Source organism: Molossus molossus, unplaced genomic scaffold (genome assembly GCF_014108415.1).
Source record: "Molossus molossus isolate mMolMol1 unplaced genomic scaffold, mMolMol1.p scaffold_m16_p_1, whole genome shotgun sequence".
In the NCBI taxonomy this organism is placed as follows: Eukaryota; Metazoa; Chordata; class Mammalia; order Chiroptera; family Molossidae; genus Molossus; species Molossus molossus.
In genome coordinates, this window is record NW_023425344.1 from 175693941 (window position 1) to 175719129 (window position 25189).

General features: G+C 39.2%; 1 pseudogene; it reads left to right on the forward strand.

Moving 5' to 3' along the window:
* The window catches only part of LOC118620204, a 148667-nt pseudogene extending 123707 nt beyond the window's left edge, over positions 1 to 24960 (forward strand).
* Positions 24961 to 25189: the final 229 nt, after the last annotated feature.

Consider the following 25189-nt stretch of genomic DNA (forward strand, 5'->3'; position numbering starts at 1 on the left):
GTACTCCAAAAAGAGAGTGTAAAATACCACATTAATAATTTTAATAGTGACTACGTGTTGAAGTATGTTTATATATTCTATAAAATAACGTTATTAAATCTAACTTATCTATTTCTTTTTACCTTTGTTAAAAGTATGTTTTTATTGGTTTTAGAGAGGAAGGGAGAGGGAGAGAGAGAGAAAGAGGAAGAGAGAGAGAGAAGCATTGATGTACGTACCCCAACACCCCAACCACATCCCAATGCCCCAACCACAATCTAGCCCACAACATGGATATGTGTCCTAACCAAAAATCAAACCAGCGACCTTTCAGTGCATGGGAAAATGCTTAACCAATTGAGCCATACTGGCCAGGGCTCTTTTTACTTTTTCAATGTGGCAACTAAACAATTTAAAATTCAATATGTGGCTTGCAGTATATTTCTATTAGACAACACTGCTTCAGTGAGTCCACATGACAATAAGAATAAATTCAAACCCCTTACAATGTCAACAGGGGCTCCTGTCCACCTCTTTAATCCCTTCGTTCATCACTCTCCCCGCATTCTTTCCACAGTGGCATTTTGCCAGTTCCTCTAAGACACTAACGTAATTTCTTTCAAATCCTCACCCGAGAATGTTTATTGATTTTTTTTTTTTTTTTTTTTTTTTTTTTTAGAGAGAGAGGAAGGGAGGGATGAGAGAGAGAAAGAGAGTGAGAGAGAAACATCTACTGGTTGCCTCTCATACTCGCCCAACTGGGGACTAAACTGCAACCAAGTATGTGTCCTGACAGGGAATCGAACTCACAGCCTTTTGGTGTATGGGAGGATGCTCCAACTAACTGAGCCACCCGGCCAGGGCAACACTAACCTAATTTTTGCCTTCCAGTCTTTCTTTACCCTACTGTGCCTTCTTTCTGGGAACAGCTGCCCTATATCATGACTCATATTCATCACTGAGGTACAATTTAAATTCCAGGCTCCTCAGAGTCCTCCCTTTACCCAACTGCAGGCACTTTCTGTCGCCACACCCAGCTCTCGTCTCCCCACAGCTAGTATCAGCATCCGGAATTCCCTTCAGTATACATGTGCGGGTCCACGGACTGCCTCCTTTTCCTGCATCCCTCCCCCAAGACACCGAGGGAGGAGACTTGTGAGATTTATTCACTGCCTTATTCCCAGCATTAAAAGCAATGCTTAGTGCTCAATTAATATTTCACTGAATAATCCTTCATTTCACAGATGGAAAACTAAGATACGAAGCAGCTAAGATTTAATCACGGAGCTCCGAATGGAAACTAGGTCTCCTCTTCCAGCTCAGGGTCTTTAAGAAGTGGCAGGGCCCCGAGTCTCTCCTGCTCAGAACATAAAGACCTTCTGTTCAGCGGTGTGATGCTTTGTTGGGGTGCCCGCTTCAGAAGTGAAAGGTCAGCTAACCCAACCATTTCATTTACCCGTAGGGACCTAAAACCTTCTCCGTGGCTCTTCCGCTCTCCTGAGTGCCTTGCCAGATTGTTAGCAGCTTTTAGAATTGCTTCTCCGATGATGCTTTCCTCTGGGCATAGAAGTAATCACCAAAATTAAAGAAGGAAGTCAATGGCATTTAGCCTTTCTCTCACACCAAAGTGATAGTCACAAAGCAGAAAGAACTGGATCACAAGGATGCAAAGAGACCAATCAAGTGGTCTGAAGTCACAGTGTGACCACCACCAGCGAAGAGGAGCAGAAAAATAAACACGAGGGGTCAGGATGCCCTTCCTCTAATCTTTTTCATTTTCCTCTTTCCTTAATCAACATTCAGACTATGCTCCTGTTCCTGCAAATTAAGCAACAACCCAGAGGATGATATTTGAAGGCAACTTGGAAAAAAACTGCACACCCCATTCCTCAGTTACAGTCTCAAATGGCACTCTTTGTAATGCTATATATTTTAGGCTTTAATCCTCACTTAAAATCAGATATCTCTGGGAGAGACAACAGTACCTTAATTTAAATTAAAAGAGTTAGGAGAAAGGAACCAGAGGAGGCATCTGCCCTTTAGTTCTGCTTCCAAGTAGTCATACTATGGTGGGCATATTATATGCAAAGGCAATAAAATGTCCCAATAAAAGCCTGTTATTTAATTCTCATTTACTACCAGCTTAAGGACTCATGGATTTCTCTCTTCTTCCTTCCTTTATTCTTTCACTGATCACTGGAGAAGAAACTTTTTTCTTCGCCCTTCACATGCATTTATTCAGTATCTTTCGAGAAGGTATCATGTAAGCTGGACTCTCAGGTATGTTAGCAACATGACAGGAGGCTTAGAGTTGTGGGAGACCATAAAAGGAGGGGGCTGTTCTGGGGCAAACCATCATGGCTAAAGCGGACCCTTCACTGTATGTCAAGAAGAGGGTATATAATGCAATGGATGTGATGAGCAGAATTTAACTGTCAAGTTGGGGTGTTAGAACTTTATTCTGTCAGTAACGTGAAATTACCAGAAATTTTATTTCATGAATAAAGTATCATCATTTATTGCATAAAAGGACATATTTAGGAGAATATTAATAACCAGCATTTATTCAGCACTACATTCTAGACATTTCTAAGCACTTTACATGAGTATTATGTCACTTAGTCCCCACACTGACCCTGTAAAATAGTAGAACATTTACTATTCCCATTTTACAGATGAGGAAAATGAGATACAGCTAGATTAAAGAACTTGCCCACTGTCATACAGCTAGCGTGTGCCGAGCGGGGGTTCAAACCCAGGCAGCCCGCCGTGGCACCCTTCGCAATGGCTGAGCAACGCGGCAGAGTGGCCACAGCCGCTACTAGCGAGTGCAAAGCTTTTGCACAGAGTCAGGGAAGACGCGACCTCTCTTAAGCTCAGCGAAAGTGTTGGTCAGTGGATGATGTCACGATGTCTTTCCTTAAGCTTTAAAAGGCAGCCCTTCCTGTGGGCAGATACAGCCTCGTGCTCCAATCCATTGCTTAGTTTATGGAGCAACAAGGCTGGATTGAATCCCCTTTCTCCCTGTTGCACTGACTGTCAAACCTCTTATTTTCCATTGAATTTCTGAAATATGTTATACCTCGGCCTGCTAATACAGATGACTTTATCTAGGCACACATAGACTACACAGAGAAGTGCATGTGCTTTCCCAAAAGAATCCACCACACGTTGGGGCCCAGATTAGCAGTGCTTTTCTACCCTTGACAGATTTGCAGGCTTGTTCCTCCTTGTGAGCTCAGCCCTGCTTGCTTTTAGTCCCAACACCAGTGAAAATGCATGAAAACTGCTGAACTGCAAAGATCAAGGTTCGAGATCAACTCAGCCACAGTGCCCATTGCTTAGTCATCTCCCCTCCCCCACCTTGAGCAATTATTCTCTAAAGCATTACCCAGCACTCTGGTGCCCAGGTTCTCAGGACTTCCTCCTGTGCCCTGGGACCTCCAGCCAGATCCCCGTGCCCATGCCACCCCACCAGCCTACCTAATTCAGATTTCACTTATAAGTCTGGCTGGGGAAATCAGAATCTGTTTCCACTTTATAATCTTTGGTTATATCTGAGTTCTTTACTCTATGTCCCAGCATTTTCTTCCCATCTAAACCTTTCTGCTGTCTTTAAAACCCTAGACTTGAACAGAATTAATTACCAGGACTTTGCCTGAGGTTAGGTCATAAACTAAAACTCCAAAGCACTGTGTGCCCCAAATAATTCATTCCTTACAATATGGAAGAGCCAGATTCCTGGAGTCCCTGGAGAAACTGAAGTTCCAGGTGATTGTATTAGTGTAGCCTGGACAAGACAGCCACACAATGTTTTAAGGAAGAACTGGTCCTTAACCTATAGAAGCTCATGAATGGACTTTTGGAGCTCTATAAACGTTCTGAGACAGTATATACTATTCGTGTATGTGTGTGTGTGGTGTATGTGTGTACATTTTCTGAGAAAAGGGAGAATAGATTTCATCAAAATTTCAAAGGAGTCAGTGAGCCACAGCATGTAAGGTACGTTGTCTGGTCCATCAACCATATTTCTTCCAGATAGTCATGCCCCTAGCTATGTATCTTTGCCTTTATAGAAAAGCTAAAATACTTGGCAACTATTCAGGTCTATTTTCTTTCTTTTAATGTATAGTTTATAATACTAAAAAAGCCATGTCAAATCACCATTGTTGATGGTTTTTACACATTTTCTGAAATATAATTTGCAAAGCTCAAACATTATTTTATTTTTTTGTAAATGTACCTTTAAAAGTCTCACCTTAATCTATTAGTAAAAGTATCATAAGAAAAATATTTGTATATATTTACACACACACACACACACTAAACTAATGACTTAAAAACTGAGAACAAAATTAGATGACCATGTTTTTTTATAACCTTCAAGTTTTATATTAGATTTTATTCATAAATTACAGGGGGGGGGGCATTCTTATCGCATGAAAACAGCAAAACAGGACTATCATCTGCACCATGGGCTAATCCTAGCAGGTTTTTACACTAGGCATTTGCTATATTTAAATCCAGATGATAAAATGCTACTATGTCACAGCCCTTCCTTACCATGATGTCAGAAAATCCTGTCATTTTTCTAAAAAATAATTCATTCTGATATAGATAATGTCAATATTTTAAACACACATAGGGGCACTATTTATTCTATTAAATTGGAAAGGTTATTGGTCATGCAAACCCTGTCAAATCTCAACTTTATCTGACTTTACCATCCCACTGGGGTTACCTAAATCACATTCAATCAGAACAAATACAAGCTTTTTGACAGCAAAACTATTCCTCAACCAATACCGCATAATTAAGTCATTTTCCACTAAGATTGACTGGGGTTAGGATATTGACAAGTGTTCTGAAAAGTCTCTCTCTCTCTCTCTTTGTGTGTCTCTTTCTCTCTTTCTCTCTCATTTTCCATCTATTCCTTCTTTTTCTCATTATGTTTAAATAGCTAGTCTTGCAAATGGATTGTTTTTACTTGCCAATTAGCCAGCCATAAGTTATTAAAGTGGGACAAATTGTTTAAAGTTAGAATGCAATTTTTGGTAATTCATTTAGTCTGTACCATTTGGTGCAAATAAAACTACCAAACATATTCCCAGAAGCTATTAAGGAACTGAGCATGCAACTCAATCTTATAAACACGTAGCCAAGGACGAAGTCACATATAGAGTGAGGCAAAAGTAGGTTTACAGTTGTGAGTACACAAAACACTGCTTATTATTGTATTTTTTTCACACAAACAACTGTAAACCTACGTCTGCCCACCCTGTAAATCTCTCACACAGACTCTGAATGCCTTTGTGCTAATTATGTGCTAGTTATTGGAGGGGTGTATCCTTGCTTTTAGCTAAATCTTAGTCCATTTATATCACACCTGAGAGAAATGAATTAGCAAAGTGAGATCTGGATATGAGTCCAATACCTCCTGTATTCATTTTCTATCGTTGCTGTAAGAAATCAACAAAATTTATTATCCTATAGTTCTGTAGGTCAGAAGTCTAAAATGGGTCCCACTGGGCTAAAATCTGTTAGCGGGACAGTCTTGCTTTCCAGAGGCTCTAGGGGAAGGCCCACTTTCTTTAGAGGAGAGCCTGTCTCCTTCTCTTCTTCAGCTCTTAGGAGCTGCTCACATTCCTTGGCTGATGGCCCCTTCTTCCATCTCCATAGCAACAATGGTGAGACTTCTTCCCATATCACATCACTCTGACCCCTCTGCTTCCCTCTTCCACTTAAAAAACCCTTTTGATTACAGTGAACCCACCTGGATAATCTAGGATAATCTGACTGTTTTGAGGCCAGCTGATCAATAACCTTAATTCCATTTACAAGTTTGATTTGCATTCACTGTAAGGTAATATATTTACAAGTTGTAGGCGTTAGGACATGGACATTTTTACCAGCCATTATTCTGCCTACTGTACCTCCGGAGGCCTACTCATGTATTCTCATATTTCTATTTGCTCTTCAAAAGGAGATAGAACATTTTTGCTTAAAGTACACCCCCTAAAAGAGCTATATGCTACTTCACCTCATAACTGATGCCTGTATAAGGGGATCATAATTATTTCATTTTCAACCTGATTTTTTTTTTCAGGGTAATTTGGAATCAAAAGTCATTTTGGAGGAAGACGAGAAACTGATCATTTTGAAGCAGACTTAAGTAGACTTGAAGGATACTTCTAAATATGCAAGGTCCAGATGAGCAAGTTATTATTATTATTTTTTTTTTTGTAAACTTTTTTGCTCCTAAACAAATCCATTGTGTTCTGAATACAAGGGAAGTTATTACTCTAGTTTGTATCATATGCTTGTGATGTATATACACGGCAAGTGTTTGCAGAATTTACTTTTAAATCCACAGGCGATCTTTATGAATATCATTTCAAGCAGGTTCACTATTTATAGAGTTTGTCTCTTACCAATTAGAGGTAGTCACTCAAGAAATGCTTCTTTGCTCAAATGATCAGGCCAAGTACAGTGCAGTCTAGGTCGCACAAAAACTCCTACTATATCAGAGGGCATGGTACGCAAGGAGGGTCGGTCCAGGAAAGGCCTATCAGAGGAATACAATTTTCCTGTGAATTATTTCCCCATCACATAAAATCACAGATGTGTTCTGTTGAAAAACATTTTTGGCTCCTCACTGTAATAAGATTGTACCTGAGCATGCAGCAAGTCTTTTAAAATCACATATTTTAAAAGAAAAAAAATGTAACTTTCATTAAACATTGATACCAGCACTCAAGCATTAACCACAACAATTTGCTACACTAAAAATAAGGAAATCAAAACGCCGCAAGTGGAAACGTCGTCCCGAATCTTTGGCCGCGTTATCCACCTGCTTGATTTTTGTTTCCATTAAAAAGATAGGATTCCCTAACACTTCGTTCCTTTCTAAATTCCTCACAAACCTCATGCCATCTCTGTCTTGATCTCACACCAATGTTCTGGCTTTATGATTACTTGCAGTTTTTTTAAATTTTTTCCAATTCCAAGTCTGACATCCACTTTCCACAGTCATTCACCTCTTAATAACTGTGCAGTTTGTATAAAATGACTCCCTTCTCAATCCGCTTAATTAAACACACACATGTACAAGGACTCATATGTACACATATAGGGATGCATACACTTACACACAGTAACTCCCTTCAGGTCTTGCCTTGAAGAAAGAGAGAGAGACTGAGAGAATGAAAATGTGGCTTGGACTACACCAAGACTGGAATTATAAAATAAGAAGACAGAGAATCTCTGGCACTCGAAATGCTCTAGGGTCTTAGTTATGGCCTGAACTCCTTCCTAGAGGGTTAGGAGAGGCAACGCTGAGCTGTTTTTTTTCTTTTTCTTTCCAATAAATATTTTGCTCTCTAGAGAAATACGTAAACTTCTATCTGTATTTCCAGTAATGTGATTATTTGAACATATACGTGTGTGATATTTTTAGCAAAAGTGAATTTTTAATTATTGTGTCGGGACTGTCAACCCCCAGAGAACTTAAAAGAACCACTACTACAACCACAGGCCAGAAGGTTCTTAATGTGCATAACGACTCAGTAGTAGACACGCATCCTGAAGTCTGATGGATAGTGCCCTTGATGATAGTGCCATCCTCACAAATATATTGGAGTATTGCACTGAGATATTAGCTTAATGACCATGTCCTTCTGAGGGACTTTAACCGTATCCGGAGGGTGTGAGCTGAGTTAGGGAAGTGCTAACTGCTCATTGATGCTGAGTCTGTGCATAGATTAGCGGGCTCCTTGTCACCCGGACCACAACACAAAGGAAGGATACTCCTCAGATAGTTCCAGTAACCCCAAATTCTACTCAGGTAGTGTTTTTGCTTATGGTAGATAATTTGTTATAAGACTGATCAGAATTCATTAGATAGTAACATTTCTAATTCTATGTTGTCCTCCTATTGTGAAAATACTATTTGCCGTCATAGGGCATAAATTAATACATGATTATACTAGTAGCTAGAATGAATTTTTTTCCTCAGAAGAATACACTCGCTGCAATAATTCTCTTTAGAGACCAGTGATAAGTGTTTGCCAGAAAAGCTAGGCATGGTCACACGTAGATATGACCCCAGATCAAAGGGAGGCCGACTGGCTTGTGTGCGAACACATATCAAAAAGTATTTTGATGAGCCTGGCCGGTGTGGCTCAGTGGTTGAGTGTTGACCCATGCACCAAGGGTTCGCCAGTTCCATTCCTGGTCAGGGCACATGCCCAGGTTGTGGGTCCAATCCCCAGTGGGGGGGCATGCAGGAGGCGGCCAATCGATGTTCTCTCTCATCGATGTTTCTATTTTTCTTTCCCTCTCCCTTCCTCCCTCTCTAAAAAAACAATAAAAAAAGTTTTTTGAGTATTTTGATTAAACTCAGGGAGGAGACACTCTTTAATGTAAAGGGACATAATTCTGACAAAGTAAAGATGAACATCATTTGGGTCACTTTGCTCAGGAATGTAGAGGAGAGAGTCACGCTAAGCAGAGTGAGAGGCCCTGTCCTGACTTGGGGCTCTGCAGCGGTGCCATCTGTGAGTGGCCACGAAGCCAGGGGCATCTCTCCCACAGAACACCAAGGCGGCTCTGCGGTCCTCGCACAGACCAAGTATGAGCAGGGACAGGCCTTGGAAACATACCACAACCCACCCAAACCCTGCTCTGGTTCAAGTGGCCTCTTGGAAAGTATAAAATACAGTTGAATCTTAAATCAGTCTTACATTATTCACAATTTACAGCTCAATCTCTACTCTGCACCCTCCCCCAAAGAACTCGATTGTGAATGACACTTTCCGTTTGGATTTTCATATTCCGTCCAGTGGACTTGTCCCTGCTGGGACTGAAATGATGGAAAGCAAACAGGTCCTCAGTCCTTAGCCCTCGTCCTTCTGGCAGCATCTTGTGCTGCGGGTGTGTTTATTTTTCTGAAATCAATGAACTAGTCCGAAAACATCCTGTTTTTCTCTTTGCCTTAAAAAAGAAAAAAAAAGAAAAAGAAAAACACCTAATGTATATTTCTTACATAAAATCTCGGGATATGCAACTATTAGAAAACTACATACACATCAACTAAACCAAATTGTTCACAATAAGAAAAGTGGCAGGAGAAAATGTTTTGTTAGATCTGCCTTTTGTGCTTCCTTAACTGACTAATTGATAAAATAAATAAATAAATAAATAAATAAATAAATAAATAAAGCATAAATAAATAAAACAACTGTAACCATAACTTACTAGAGAAAAAAAGGTTTATTGTAAATGTATACTATTTTTAAAAATGTATAGTACTTACAATCTTTGATTTAAAGTTTTTCCCAGAAACTGATTTTATCCTGAACATCTGCAATATTAGTCTCTCCTTTCATTTTGTTAAAATCTACTCATTCTTTTGTAATCCACAGGAAATTTCTACTTCTTCTTTTTACACACTGACCCAAATATAATCCTTGCCCTTCCCATCTTCTCAAAAACAAAACCATAAATGCAAACCTATTAATAGCAGCGAAAAGAAGAATATGGGGGTGGGGGGACCTAAATCATATACACAATGAAAAAATGAAAAAAGACATTACAAATCTAGAACAAATTAATAGTACAAAATGTTTGTTCTTTAGAACCAATGCATTTTGTTAAACTGAGAGCACGTCAAACTATATGGCATGTCTTTAAAGATATATGGTGTGCACATTTCTAAAACATATTTCTCAAGAGAATTCATGACAACTGATGTTTAATTTTCCTTAGACTGCCTTCTGACCCAAGTTTTCTTTTGTTTTGTTTTGTTTTTCATAAAAGGAGTACTCCGTACCTTCAAAATGAAAAGCATTCTTTGTTTTAGTTCTCTAACCACAGAAAACATAAAGCACTGACTAAATTGTTATAATATCTATCCACTCAGAAGAAAGAAATGGGACCAGAATTACATTTCTGAGCAAGGCAAAAATAAAATCACAAGTAAAGTTTGGAGATTTTCTCCGATTTGGGCCTAAGTGAGTTTCCTGGTGACTTTTCTGTCCATGCCTTTGTGACACACCAAAGTCCTTGTGGAAACAGGTGAAACAGCATCATGACTTGTCAGAGACTGCTTTCAAGGGACTAAAAGGCCAGATTCCAGCCTAGCTCAGGGGTTCCCCAAACCCAGTTGCACATCAGTATCATCCAGGGAGATTTTTAAAAATGCAAATGTCCTGGGAACGCTCCCTAGTGATTTTTACTCAACACGACTGGGTAGAGACCCAGGAATTTCCATTGTTAATGCTTCCCTGATGAGCAACTAGGTTTTTGACTGTCCTAGGGGTGTGGTACTCAACTTAATGACAAGGTAGACACGTTCAGGTTTATGTCCACTCCTTTCACCTCTCCCTGAGACAACTATCTGTTGATAGGATTTCAATATGCACTGCCCACTTGTATTCATGCCTTCACTAAAAACGATTGTAAAGTTAAAGAGAGATCAGAGGTTTCATAACATGTTTCCAGATTTCAAGGTAGTGTCTACTTATCTGTTCCAAAGAGAACTTTTGAATTCTTAAGTTATCTGACTTTTTAAAGTCTACTGCAGCCCTGGCCAGTGTGACTCAGTTGGTTGACTGTGATTCCACGCACCAAAAGGTAGTTGGTTCGATTCCCAGTCAGGGTACATGCCCAGGTTTTGGGCTCAGTCTCCAGTAAGGGGTGTGCAGGAGGCAGCTGATCAATGTTTCCCTCTCTCTCTCCCACTCCCTCTCTCTCTAAAATCAATAAAAACATTATATATTTTTGTAAAGTCTACTGTATAAAATGAACAGCATGGCTCTGATCTTTTTTTTTTTTTTTTTTTTTATCCTCACCCGAGGACATTTTTCCATTTTTTTTTCAGGTAGAGTGGGAGGGAGAGAGAGGAACAGAGAGAGAGAGAGAGAGAAACATCGATGTGAAAGGAACACATCGAGTGGCTGCCACCCGCACAACCGACCAAGGCCGGGGACAAACTGCAACCGAGGTACGCGCCCTTAGCGGGAACCGAACCCGGGTCTCTCAGGACCGCAGGCTGACGCTCTAACCGCTGAGCCAAACCGGCCAGGGCAGCATGGCTCTGATCTTAGTGACATCACCCTCCCCCTCCAGACCCCCTCCTCAATTCCTCAGGTCCTCTAAGGTTTTGTTTGGGATCTGAAACTTAACCTAAACTTGTCCCATTGCCTCATCCAAAACTCATAAGTAACATTTTCCGTAACATTGCCTAACATTTGGCCTGAATTTTAACATGCCAACCTGAAGTCAAATCCAAAATTTAAAAGTAAACAAAATGCTATCTAATTATCCAACAGAGTTGGGTTTGTCCAGGCACCCGACTGGTGTAACAGAAAGAGCTTGACTGTTGGAATCGGGCTGACTACGGATCCACTCTGTAGGATCCTGCTCTCCTGCGCCACATTAATCACGTCACCCTTGGTAGACATCCAAATTGTTTAAGCTGCAATTCCTTTATCTTCAAAATGAAGATAATAATACCAGCCTTCCAGTATTATTTTGAAGATTAAATGGGATAATGTATAGAAATTGCTGTGATCCTAGTAAATGCTCAACAGTTAGGAAGAGTCAGGCTTTGGAATAAGAGACACCTGAACTTTTATTCCAGCTCTACCTCTTGTGACATTGGGAAATTCCTGAAATGTTCCATCTCAATTCATCATCTATCATACAGACATCATAACGACACCTATTCCCTTTCAAGATTACAATGAACAATACGGCTAGAGCAGTTCATGTATCCTTTCACGTTGCCTGCACTTAGTAGGCATCATTAAATGGGAGCTATTTACTTTTACTTTCCTTCTCAAGTTGTACTCTAAAGATTTAGTAAGAGGTTTGGGTTTGCAGAGATAGAGAGGGTCTCAATTTTCCCTTCACAGATGAGGACACTGAAGTCAGAGGCTGGGTGTTTCAGGTCACACAGCCAGTTAGTGACAAAGCTGAGTCTTTAACCCTTAGTCTAGTGTTGTCCTTACTATAAGGGCAATTCTTCTCTGCCCTCCCTCAGGAGAGGAATGCTATTTGTGATGAACCCAAATCACTGAGAAAATCATTATTTAATTACCCTCATGGCCGGAGAGTAAGTCTTGATTGTGGGTTAAAACAAAAGCAACCATTTTATCACTGTTTGTTATAAAATACTAGTATCAAAATACAACAACCTAACTCTATGAATCTTCTTTGCTGCGTGAAAACTGAAGAATGACTAAGTCTGTTCAATAATCAAAATGAGGTGTTTTTTCCCTAAATGAATAGGAACATGGACTCTCTGGGATGTGCTGCTCATTCTTGGGTTATTGGCTGTCTGTAAACAGAAAACAAACTCTCCACGCCTACCAACAACTGGAAAACAAATCCCCAAGGAGCCTGGTGAGCACTCTCAGGGAGATCGATGACAGATGTACAGCTGGGAGCCACTTTCGATGCCCTGCGCAGGGCAAGGTCTACAGAGATGTGGGCCAAGAAAAGCTGTGCACAAAACTTGAAAAGAGGGCAGTGCATACTCGGGAGTCCCTTTGGACCTTCTCTATCACTCACAGAGGACTGCAACCTAAGTGGTTTCTGGCCACAGCAGAAAGCAACAAAAAGCTGCATGGTTGATTTTTCTTAAATGAAAAAAGAGGGGTTTATGCTGCTTAAATAGCACGGTCCAGATGGTGTTTTCCACCCTTCATGCTCTTTCGGTTGTGGCCATGTCTTGTCTATGGCTTTTGTGGCAGGACACACTCACCAGTCAGCAGCTTCACCACTGCCTGGGTCCAAATGAGCTATGGAGAAAGAAATTAGGTTGAGTGGAGAGGCCACAGCTGGGAGAGATCAGCCACACTCAACAGGCCTCTGCCCATACATAAACAGAGCAGACAGAGGGAAGGAGGGTGGGGAAACAAAATACTGAGGTTTAGAGGGGAGTACTTGCGGCCTGCAAAGCATGTTCAACCACATGACATGCGCATACAGGTTCTAACCCAATGGCCGAAAATCCCCGAGTGTCTCTGAAAGGGTGGCTGTTCCATTTCTCAGCCGAAACATCCAAATGTTTTCTGATACCACAGAATATTTTTTCATGCACTTTGACTGTTCCTTAATAACTAACTGAAAGGAAAGAATAATTTAGTAAGTTTATTCTCACGTAGGAAAGTCCTTTAATAACAAACTGTGTTAGCTGGATTTTGAGTTCCTACTGTGGTTTTCAATCTCTTCACTGCATTTCCCAGTTGAAATTTCTAGGATTCAAAATTTACACGGACCATGATTCTTCCTGGTTTATTGGAAGACACATTAAAGAATGTAGCATGTCTTTCATAGCACATTGCATTTGCACCTGAACTGTAAAAGAAAACGAATGCCTTTAGCGATGGATTATGGCTTTCTAAGTACCACTTTCCTTGCATAATACTGCAATAAAAAAAGAAAACATCCAAATGAGGTATCAGTATTTTTTCTACAGGGTGAAGGAAATTTTTTTTAACTCCCTAGTTGTGGTTTGTGTTTATTCACCTGCTATTGAAACAGGAAGTTGTGTTCCTTGTTTCTTTGGCCACAAGCAAAGGGTCACACTTCCGTTCCTCTTTTGCTTTCCTCACATGCCACCTGAGTCTCCTAAAATGAACCAAATCATGCAAGGAATTCTTTGTTTCTTTTGTTAATCCTCACCTGTGGGTATTTTTTTCCATTGATTTCTCGAGTGGAAGGGAGGAAGAAATGGGGGAGAGAGAAAACATTGATATGAGACACATCGATTGGCTGTCTCCCGCAAGCGCCCCAACTGGGGATCAAACCTGCAACCCAGGTACGTGCCCCTTGATCAGGAAGCAAACCTGAGACCCTTTGGTTCTGGGGCTAATACTCTAACCAGAGAGTCACACTGACCAGGGCAGATTCCACCTATTTTTTGTTGTTGTTATTGTTACAGATATTTCTCCTTTTTTACCCCTTGACATCCTCCTCCCCATCCCTCTCACCCCGTCCCCGGCTTTGTTGTCCATGTCCATTGGTTATGCGTACATGCATATAAGCTCTATGGTTTATCTCTTCCCTCCCCCCACCATCCCCTCTTCTGAGGGTTGTCAGTCTGTACCCTACTTCCATGTCTCTGGGTCTACCCTATTCCTCACACTGTTATGTTCATTATATTCCACAAATAAGTGAGATCATGTGGTATTTGTCTGCTTGGCTTGTTTCACTTAGGATAATACTTTCCAGGTCCCTCCATGTCGTCTCAAAGGATAAGAGATCTTTCTTTCTTACAGCTGCATAGTACTCCATTGTGTATATGTACCACTGCTTTTTTTAACATTTGTCTACTGATGGACACTTGGGCTGTTTCCAGATCTTACCTATTGTAAATAGTGCTGCTACAAACATGGGGGTACATGTTTCTGATTGGTGATTCAGGCTTCTTAGGGTATATTCCTAGAAGTGGAATCACTGGGTCAAATGGAATTTCAATTTTTAATTTTTTGAGGTATCACCATATTGTTTTCCATAGTGGCTACACCAGTCTGCATTCCCACTAGCAGTGTACTAGAGTCCCCTTTTCTCCACACCCTCACCAACACTTGTTTGATGATTTGTTGATGGTGGCCATTCTGACAGGTGTGAGGTGATACCTCATTGTAGTTTTAATTTGCATCTCTCTGATGATTAGTGATGTTGAGCATTTCTTCCTATGTCTCTTGGCCATTTGTATGTTCTGTTTGGAGAGGTGTCTATTCAGCTCCTCTGCCCATTTTTTAATTGGGTTCTTTGTCTTCCTTTTGTTGAGTTGTATGAGTACTCTATATATTTTGGAAATTAACCCCTTATCTGATGTATCATTGGCAATGATGTTCTCCCATACAGTGGGTTGCCTTTCCATTTTGATGGTCGTTTCTTTTGCTGTGCAGAAGCTTTTGAGTTTGATGTAGTCCCATGTGTTCATTTTTTCTTTGTTTCTGTTGCCTTAGCTGATGTATCAGTGAAAATTCTGCTGCGTATAATGTCTGAAATTTTGTTGCCTACATTTTCTTCAAGGATTTTTATGGATTCACGGGTCACATTTAAGTCTTTTATCCTTTTTGAGTTTATTTTTGTGTGTGGTGTAAATTGATGGTCTACTTTCATTTTTTGCATGTAGCTGTACAGTTTTCCCACACCATTTATATAAGAGGCTGTCTTTACTCCATTGTATGCTCTTGCTTCCTTTGTCAAATATTAATTGAGCATAATGTCTTGGGTCCATTTCTGGGTTCTCTGTTCTGTTCCACTGGTCTATATGCCTGTTCTTGTGCCACTACCAGGCTATTTTGATTACAGTCGCTTTGAGTATAACCTGATATCTGGTATTGTGATCCCACCTACTTTGTCCTTCTTTTTCAAGATTGCTATGGCTATTCGGGGTCTTTTTTGGGTCCATATGAACTTTTGAAGTATTTGTTCTGGTTCTGTGAAATATGTCGTTGGTATTTTGATGGGGATTGCATTGAATCTATAGATTGCTTTGGGTAATATGGACATTTTAATGATGTTAATTCTTCCAATCCATGAACAAGGTATGTGCTTCCACTTTTTTATATCTTCCTTTATTTCTTTTTTTCAATGTCCTGTAGTTTTCTGCGAATAGGTCCTTTACTTCTTTGGTTAAGTTTATCCCTCGGTATCTTAATTTTTTTGCTGTGATGGTAAATGGGATTGTTTTTTCAGTTTCTCTTTCTGTGAGTTCATCATTGGTGTATAAGAATGCTGTCAATTTCTTGACATTAATTTTGTATCCTGCTACTTTGCCAAATTTATTTACTAAGTCTAGTAGATTTTTGATGGAGTTTTTAGGATTTTCTATGTAATATCATGTCATCTGCAAATAATGACAATTTCACTTCTTCCTTTCCAATTTGGACCCCTTTTATTTTTTCTTCATGTCTGATTGCTATGGCTAAGACTTCCAGTACTATGTTAAATAAGAGTGGTGAAAGTGGGCATCCCTGTCTTGTTCCTGTTCTTAAGGGAAATGCTTTTAGTTTCTGCCCATTGAGTATGATGTTGGCTCTAGGTCTTTCATATATGGCCTTTATTATGTCAAGATATGATCCCTCTATTCCCACATTGCTGAGCATATTTATCAGAAATGGATGCTGGATTTTGTCAAATGCTTTTTCAGCATCTATTGATATGATCATGTGGTTTTTATTCTTCATTTTATTTATGTGGTGTATCACATTTATTGATTTGCAAATATTGTACCACCCTTGCATCCCTGGGATGAATCCCACTTGGTCATTGTGAATAATCTTTTTGATGTATTGCTGGATCTGATTTGCTAGTATTTTGTTCAGGATTTTGGTGTCTATGTTCATCAGGGATATTGGCCTGTAGTTTTCTTTCTTTGTAGTGTATTTTTCTGTAGTGTATTTTTTAATTTAAAAAACACAGTTTACTTATCAGAAGAAAGCCTGAAAGTGCTACGTCACAGACCTCTATTCCCCCATCATCAGCTTGCAGGTTTCTTCTGGTTACCAAGGACAATTTCAGAGAATGGAGATGAATAATAAAAATCCACAAAATAATAGCATTAGAATTGGGCAGCGATCATCCTTTCCAGAGACTTCCACACCATATTCAATGGAATGACCAGTTAGTTCAGCAGAGGTTCAGAGGCGCCTCCTCAGGGAAACAAGGACACTGAGCATGCACAACTGCTCCTACTAAGTAGTGCCATTTTTTTTTTTTTTTTTATCCTCACCCGAGGACATTTTTCCATTTTTTGTTCAGATAGAGTGGGAGGGAGAGAGAGAGAGAGAGAAACCTCGATGTGAAGGGACACATCGAGTGGCTGCCACCCGCACGACCAACCAGGGCCAGGGACAAACTGCAACCGAGGTACATGCCCTTAGCGGGAACCAAACCCAGGTCTCTCTGTACCACAGGTCGACGCTCCAACCGCTGAGCCAAACCGGCCAGGGCAGTAGGGCCATTTTTTTAAAAATATTTTTTCTTTGTTGATTTTAGAGAGAGAGATAGAAACATTGATGAGAGAGAACATTGTTTGGCCATCTCCTGCACGCCCCTCACTGAAGATTGGGCCCACCACTTGGGCATGTGCCCTGATTGAAAATTGAACTGGCAATCTCTTGGTGCATGGGTCGATGCTCAACCACTGAGCCACACTGGCTGGGCTAAGCAGTGCCATTTTTATTTGTTTTATATAATGGATCTTAGTTTAGAGTCCTTCAAAAGAAACCAGGATTTGGGTGCAAGCACTTTATTTGAGAGATGAACCCAAGAAGTACCAGGAGGGAAATGGAGAAGAAAAATGAAGAAGAGAAGAAAAACTAATAAAAGTATGTTTGTGTGGAGTTTATCACTGTGGACAAGTAAGGCTCCGTTTGGCTAAGGATCCTTTGAGAGGTTGTAGAACATGACTTAAAATCATTTCATTGCTCATGAGAAAGCTGGATTATTTATCCACCAATTCTTGTCCCACATTGATTGAAGGTTACTCTTGGAAGGTTAACTCATTGGACTTTGCTGTCTAACTAGACTCAGCACTCTTCTGGAAACTGTCCTGGGTTAAGAGATACACAGGTAGCCTTCAATGAGCTTGCAAGAATTCACTTAAAGTCATAAAACCATGGAGAGAACATAGGATTAGAAGCTGATTAGACCTAAGGGTGAGTTATGGTGCTTCCACCTACAATATTTGGAGCAGCTATTAAATCTATGTGAAACTCATCTTTCTCATTGAAAAAAAAAGCACAATACTATAAATATTTAACACAGGCACTTTTGTTAAGTATTAATTCCCTTCCAACCACCTTAGACTATCAAGCAGTTTTCCACTGTGCAGGTAACGAGGAAGGGCTGCTAAAAGCAGTGATATATGGTGTCTACCATTTGACTGAAGCTCAAAGTGGGAACTTTAAGCTGTGCTCTCTCACTTGCCGTTTATGGTATTATCACCCTGAACACTCATTTATCTTTTAGGATAATTATTCTTTATGATAATTTGGTGGGCTCCCATATCCTTCAGAAATATTTTAGATCATTAATTTCCATGTTATCATAACACAATAAATATTCTAATTTTATAATAATGAATCTTTACTGCAGACTTCACATGCACTATCTCAATAAAGTTAAGTAATCATATTTGTTAGGTGCTATTACTTAAGCCTATTTTACTAATGAGAAAAATTGGAATCTAGAGAAGCTAAGTAACTTGCCCATAATTGTATAACTGAAATTCAATATAACCTGAGCCCCGACCTAGATCTGAATGACTCCAAAACTAATGCTCTTAACAACTACACTCTACTCCTTTTCACTCTATTGGCAACTGGATGAACCACACTTATGCAAGAGAACATGCTCTGCCAACTCTCTAATCACTACTAGACTAGGGCAGCACTCTAACATCCAACAGTGGTCTGGCAGAAATGATCAACCTTCAGCCTTAACAGATCACCACTATACACCATTACAAGTTTGTCATTCCCAGTCTTCTTTATTGGATCTCTGGAGCCAGACAGATCTGGGTTCAAATTGTAGTCCAGTACTTCATAAATGTTGATATTGGACAAATGACTTTACTTCCATGTGACTTAGTTCCCAGCAATGCCCAATTTGCAGAGAAGGCAGAATATAAAAATTAATGAAGATGTATTTCAAGGGTCTGACATAGTTCATGCTTACAAAAGCATAGCTAGAAGTTACTAATTCCCAATAGTCAGCAAAGCAATCACTCCATATCCATTAACTGACTGGAATACTTTTGGACTGGTATTTTAGATGTCCTATTGCTCAAAGTACATGAAAATGGAGCTGCTATAGTAATTAAACTTTCCTGTTATTATAGGTAGTTGTCATAGCTAAGATGTTTTGCTAGACTTTTCACACCAAGTAAAATTGGTCCTCTATCCCTGAATAAATATCAATTTATATATGTGTGTATATATATACATACATATATATAACAGTTGTACATATATACATAACATGTATACATATGTTTATGTAGTTATATGTATAAATAAAATAATTAACTCACTTCTGCTTTACATAGGTTGTTAAAGAAAATGTAATTTTTCTACTCCTACAAAAAAATAAATATATTAACCCATCTTGATGAATAGATGATGTGATAGTAGCAAAGAGTTAAAAGTCAAAAAAGAGATGAAGAAAATAAAATTAAGAAATTAAAATCGATTCTGCAAATCTTATGATTGCCCATCAGTAAAATCATTTTGGAAAAATAGCCTGTGGGTAAAATTGTAAACACCATATGTTTTTGAATATTGAAGTGTTGTCTAAGAAAACTACTGAAAATAAAAAAATCTTTATCCCAAGATTATTTTGATTTGGCAGATATAGCAATAATATTAATAACTCTTTTCGTTGAACACCTTGCTGGTTTCTGCAAATAGTTATTTATGCTAACTAAAATGATGGCTACAAAGAATTTATGTCTTTATTGAACTTTATAAATTACACATTTATTGGAAAAGAAGGAACTTCTAGAGAAAAACAACAACACTTAGATTTAATCCACAGCTGTGCTTTTTGGTGTTTCTGTCATTAGCACACTCTGACCTTTTTGTGTCTGAGATTTCACACATAAACCTAAGCAAACTGGTGCTATTTGTCCTCTAAGTTTCTTACAAAAAGTTATAAAAATGATTAGATATTGTAAAATAAAAACCATTGCACAGCCACAGCTAGTGATATTTTACATTTTCAGTTGCCTCAATGATTCTTAAAAAGAAATGAAGGAGAGTATCATAGATAAATGCAGGCTTAGGATCATTTTGTAGAGCTGTTATTAAGTTATAGTAGAAAACTTTTAATGATTGCATCTAAAGACAGTATAAAGAAGATGGCTGTCATGATCCACACCAGTGTTTGATTAGATGGATATAACATTTGTAATAAAGCATGCCCTCATCTTGCATTCTGAGGAAGTATCAGAAGAAATAATATGGAATCCAAACAGCATTTTCACACAGTGTTAGTGTATACATCAGTCAACCATCACATGGCTCAGGAGTTGTATACATTTTCATGCATCAATCTGAGCAAGTTTATCAGACTTAATGCTTTCAGCTGTTGAACAACAACAGATTTCTTAAACTCATTCATGAGCAATTCAATGAGGATAAAAAAAAATGTTTAACAGAAAGTTAATAGAGACGCCCATGAGGAATCATTTCCTATGAATGACTATGAGTTAGACAAATAGAACGCAGACAAATAGAGCTGCTGTGTGATTTGGGCATTCTGTTCAAACACTCTGATCTGCAGCAACTTCATGAAGAAGGCATGGGTCAGTTGCTGCCAATACCGTCCTACCACCAAATTCACGAACTGTGTTTTTGTGGGTTTGCTTTCATAAATTCAGTTTCATTTGAGAGTAGAATTGTACTGAACTAAAAATGTGAAAGTAGTAAAATGTCCTTTAGAAAGTTTTGGAGATTTTTTTCCTGAATTATTTTCATTCTTCCTCTCATATTTGCCTGCTTACATATTTACCTAACCAGGCAATAAACAAGTCAATTTTCTCCTACTACTTAATGTTTGTATGGCATATGCTTTTGTACTTTTTATTGTATCTCTAACCATCTTCCCACCCATTAGAAAGTAAGTTCTTTGAGAACAAGATCCGTGTCTATTTTTCATATTTCTCATTGTAGTTAGTTAGCAAAGTGATGTGCTCAGAGGATGTAGGTTTTAAACATTTTTAAATAAATTAATCAGTGTTACCTGAGGGTATCAATTTAGTGTGAGGTCTGGTGTCTGCCTCCTCTGGCTATTGCCACACTCACTGAGGCTGTGGACATAGCATCCACTGAAATCCAGATGGCAGGATGTCTCCCCTCTGTGCCTTTATTCCATTGCTCTAAGCCATTTCAGAAATCATCTGCTCTTGCTTTCTACCCTCCTGGCTTTGAGAATTGGTTCACCCTCCTTGTTTTGTTCCATTTGGTTTTGGCAACTGTTCCCAGACTGTTTACCTTGTGTACTGACCTTGGAAATCCCTAAGACTTGCCTCTGCTAATTGTCTCCGCCTCTTTTGGCTCCAAATTCCAAATCGTTGCCCAGAAAAGGCCTCTGAGACACCACCTGCCCCATCTCGTGGAAAGGAGATCGTATTTGATTTCTTTGGACAACATCCCTCTTATCAGGTTCATCCAAAAACTCAGCTTTGTTTGTAATGGGCACTTGAAACCCAGACTGCAATAATGTTAAAGTTTCTAGCTGTGAAGTTGAAGAGAACCGTCATTTGGTTCCAATAACAAGTGCGTATATTGAAATAAAGCAGAAGAGGAAAAAATGCGCTCTGTAAGATGTGTGAAGAACATGGAAAAACAATTAAGAATTAAGGAAGATAAAATATAACTGAATTATAAAACCTTGGGGTTAAAAAGAACTCCAGAGCTTTAAATAAATAGAGTATCTAATAAAAAAACCTTCACTCAACATAAATCTCCCTTATAAAATATTTCTGATACATGATCATTCGACTCTGCTTTAATATTTCCAGTAATAAAGAGCCGACTAAGCCAGTATCTTAGCAATTCTATAATAATTGGAAATCTCCATTCAGTAATTTCCACTGTGCTTGTTGAGTTCAATCCTTTGAAACCACCAAAAAAAAAAAAAAAGTGTTTTTTTTTCCACATAGTTTTTTAAATATTATAAGATGATCACAACAGACCCTACTACCCCATCACCTTTGTGCGTGTGTGTACGTGTGTGTGTGTGTGTGTGTGTGTGTAGCTAATCATAAGAGCTTTCTACTGGTTAATGGTGAGGGAGGTACTTTACATAGATTATCTCCTTATCATAACTTATGAAGTTATTAATTTCACTGTGGGCTCATGTTTAACTTTTCAGAGCATGATTTTTACCATACACTAATAATGTAGTCTGTAAACTTGAATTTTAAAATGAGAGGGAAATCATGATACATAACCTCATACAGTTTTTGTGAGGCTTAAGTAAATTAAAGTTTGTTGTCAAGATAAAGTAAGGTGAGTATGGAAAGGGCAGGATTTTCAGCAAATTGATTGTCACGAGCCATCATCATTGACTGCTTTTGGCCAGGCATCCAAATTTACTGCTTCTGAAACTGATTTAAAAATATTCATATAATTATTTAAAAAATACATGTTCAGTATAAACACTGAAGCAGAAAGAAGTAGAATTAAGAGACAGCATGTAGGAGAAAGAAAAAGATAGTATTTGGTATATATTTGTGGAATTTTTTTATTTGTGTATCATTTAAATTATTTATATAGATGAAGAATCATCCAATTTGTATTTTGTTTTTAGCATGAATAAACATTTTACCATGTTGTTGGAAGCTCTATCCCTTCATAATTGTTTTTTAATTTGATTTAATCTTTTTGTTAACCCTCACCCGAGGATATTTCTTCCATTGATTTTTAGACAGAGTGGAAGGGAGGGACGGTGAGAGAGAGAGAAACATCAATATGAAACAGACACATTGATTGATTGCCTCCCATTCACGCTCAAACTGGGACTGGGGATAAAATCGGTAACTCAGGTACAGGCCCTTTACTGGGAATCAAACCTATGACCCTTCAGTACATGGGCCGACCTTCTAACCACTGAGCCATACTGGCCTGAGCTGTAAGTTTTATTTTGATAAACAGATGATATTCTATCAAGTAAATCTATCATGATTACAGTAACTAGTCTCCTCATTTGGAAGTTTACTATTTTAAATAGTTCACTATTATAAACAACTAAATAACAAGTATGTTTATTCCTAAATATTGCGTTGTTTTCTGTTTTATTAGGATAGAGCTCGGGTGATATTTTTTAAAAAATGGTAATCTTATTATGTATACTTCCAATTAATATTGTTAACCAAAATGCAAGATGGCATACACATGTATCTTACATTTAGGGTGGATATGTGTGTAACTATTAAACTTTACTGTGTTGTTTTTGTCCCATATTGATTCAATGAGCCGAGTTTCTTAATATATTTCTCAGAGTTCTATAACTTCTACACAGATGATGTGTCTACCTAAGTTTTTGGTCAAACCATTCATATGAACTTTGAGGAAAAAGTGTCTAGGGCAGACACTTTCTCCTCAATGTTCTAGGGAAGACCCTTTTGACATGTCACTAGAGATACCACCATGGTTTGAAACTGATCCATTAATCAGAACTTTGGGAACATTATTCAAATAGCTAAAAATTTACTAACTGTTCTATCACTCAGTTCATGTGTCTCCATATCATCAAGAGCATAAAATTCCTTTCAAAATATGCTATAACAAGGTATCTTCCATGTATATGGGTTCAAACAATTACATGGAATTTGAAACTACATAGGAAAATTTTAGAAGCAAACCATTTTAAAATAGCTATTAGTAGGTGTTATGAATTAACAACTGATCTGTCTCATTTTACTGCCTAGACCTTTATACACACAATATTTAGAGGGCATCTGTTAGGGACCTTGCCATATGTCCCATGTATGTTTCTCAGTAGAAAAATAATAACACTGCCTGGAAAGCCAGGTTTATTGTTGTAAAAATAAAAGCATAGAAAATTATTAGATAATTTGTTTGTTAAATATAAAAGCATGGGTTATTACAGGAATGGATGGATGAATGTATGGATGCATGATGGATGGAATACAGTGTCTAAAATGTTTATAACATCTTAAAGCTTTTATGGTCAATAGCATATTGTCTTGTGTTCCTTGAGCTTTACTTGTGCGTTGACAGGCAAGTCTCATCAAAGTGCATGTTTGCTAAAAGAATCAGCAATCATCTGTTAGTTCTGAATACTAAATAACGGCAGCATTGTTTCATTCCACTGCTTAATAAGTTAAATGTGTCAATGGATAGATTGTATTCTCTGCAAATGTAATTCTTCACATAATAAAAATAATTTCAAGTGTTATTAGATTTTAGATATTACTTGTCACTAAAATGTTGTTTATTCCCTTCCAAAGCACTACCCCCAAAAAAGAATTTTAAAAGAATTACTCATCTTTTTTTCATGATGAATAAAATAAGCCTGACAAAATTAAAGGGGGCTTTCCACGCTACCAAGAGGAGGGTTCACACGACTTGCTCGGGGTTCCCACTGTAACGTAAAGGGAGACCTCACAATGTCCAGAGCCCTTGATGTCCTCAAATTCTTACAGCAAGACCCCACCTAGGTGGCACCAACCCTGATTTCCAAATGGAATAGTACATCTGCAAAAGGTAAAGGGATAGCATTACCTCATATGTCTGAAGAGAACCTGGGAGAAGCTTCCTGCTGGCAGCTTGAACCATTGCTGCCACTGGGAACACCGTTGACGTCACTGTCACGTCCTCCAGGAACACTGACCAGCTGCTGCTGCCACCGGCGCCACTCCTGTTGCTGACCTGGGACCTGCCTTCGGGAGTCACATCCTCCGGTGGTTACTGATCCCAGGGCCGAGCACTGGACTCTCACGGAGGCATCTTTTGTTAACCTGCCTACCATTGCTCTGTGTGTATCACAGACTCTCCTCCGCGCTGTGTGGACACTGTCATCTCCCGCAACAACAAGGAGGCTCAGTCCTAGGGCTGAGGTGGCGGGTGCTGCCCAGGAGCTTCTGCGCATGCGTGACGTCATCTCCCGAGAGCGCCTGCGGGAGGTGCTGCCTGATCTCCGCTTCCACACGGAGCCGGCCAGGTGGGGACGGAGGACAGGCCTGCTGAGAAGGCTGCGACCAAGGAGGCATTTCAGGGTGAATGGCCTGCTCCAGCTCCACAGCTCACTGCTGCTCAGCCTGAGGTCGCCCACTGGTCTGAAGGTACGCAGGTGCCCCCTGTGCCCATTCAGCAGTTTCCTGCTGGAGACTGGGCTGCAGCCCCCCACTGCCCAGGCCACTGGATGGGCAGGAACAACCACTGGGTGGTCTTAAGCTGTTCTTTCATGGATGCTTTAAAAAGGAAATGAGCCCGACTGGTGTGGCTCAGTGGTTGAGCATCGACCCACGCACCAAGAGGTCACCAGTTGATTCCCAGTCAGGGCACATGCCCAGGTTGTGGGCCTGATCCCCAGTGGGGGGCATGCAGGTGGCGGTCAATAGATGTTCTCTCTCATCGATGTTTCTATCTCTCCTCTCTTCCTCTCTCTCTAAAATCAATAAAGAAAAATATTCTTTAATAAATAAAAAAAAGGAAAA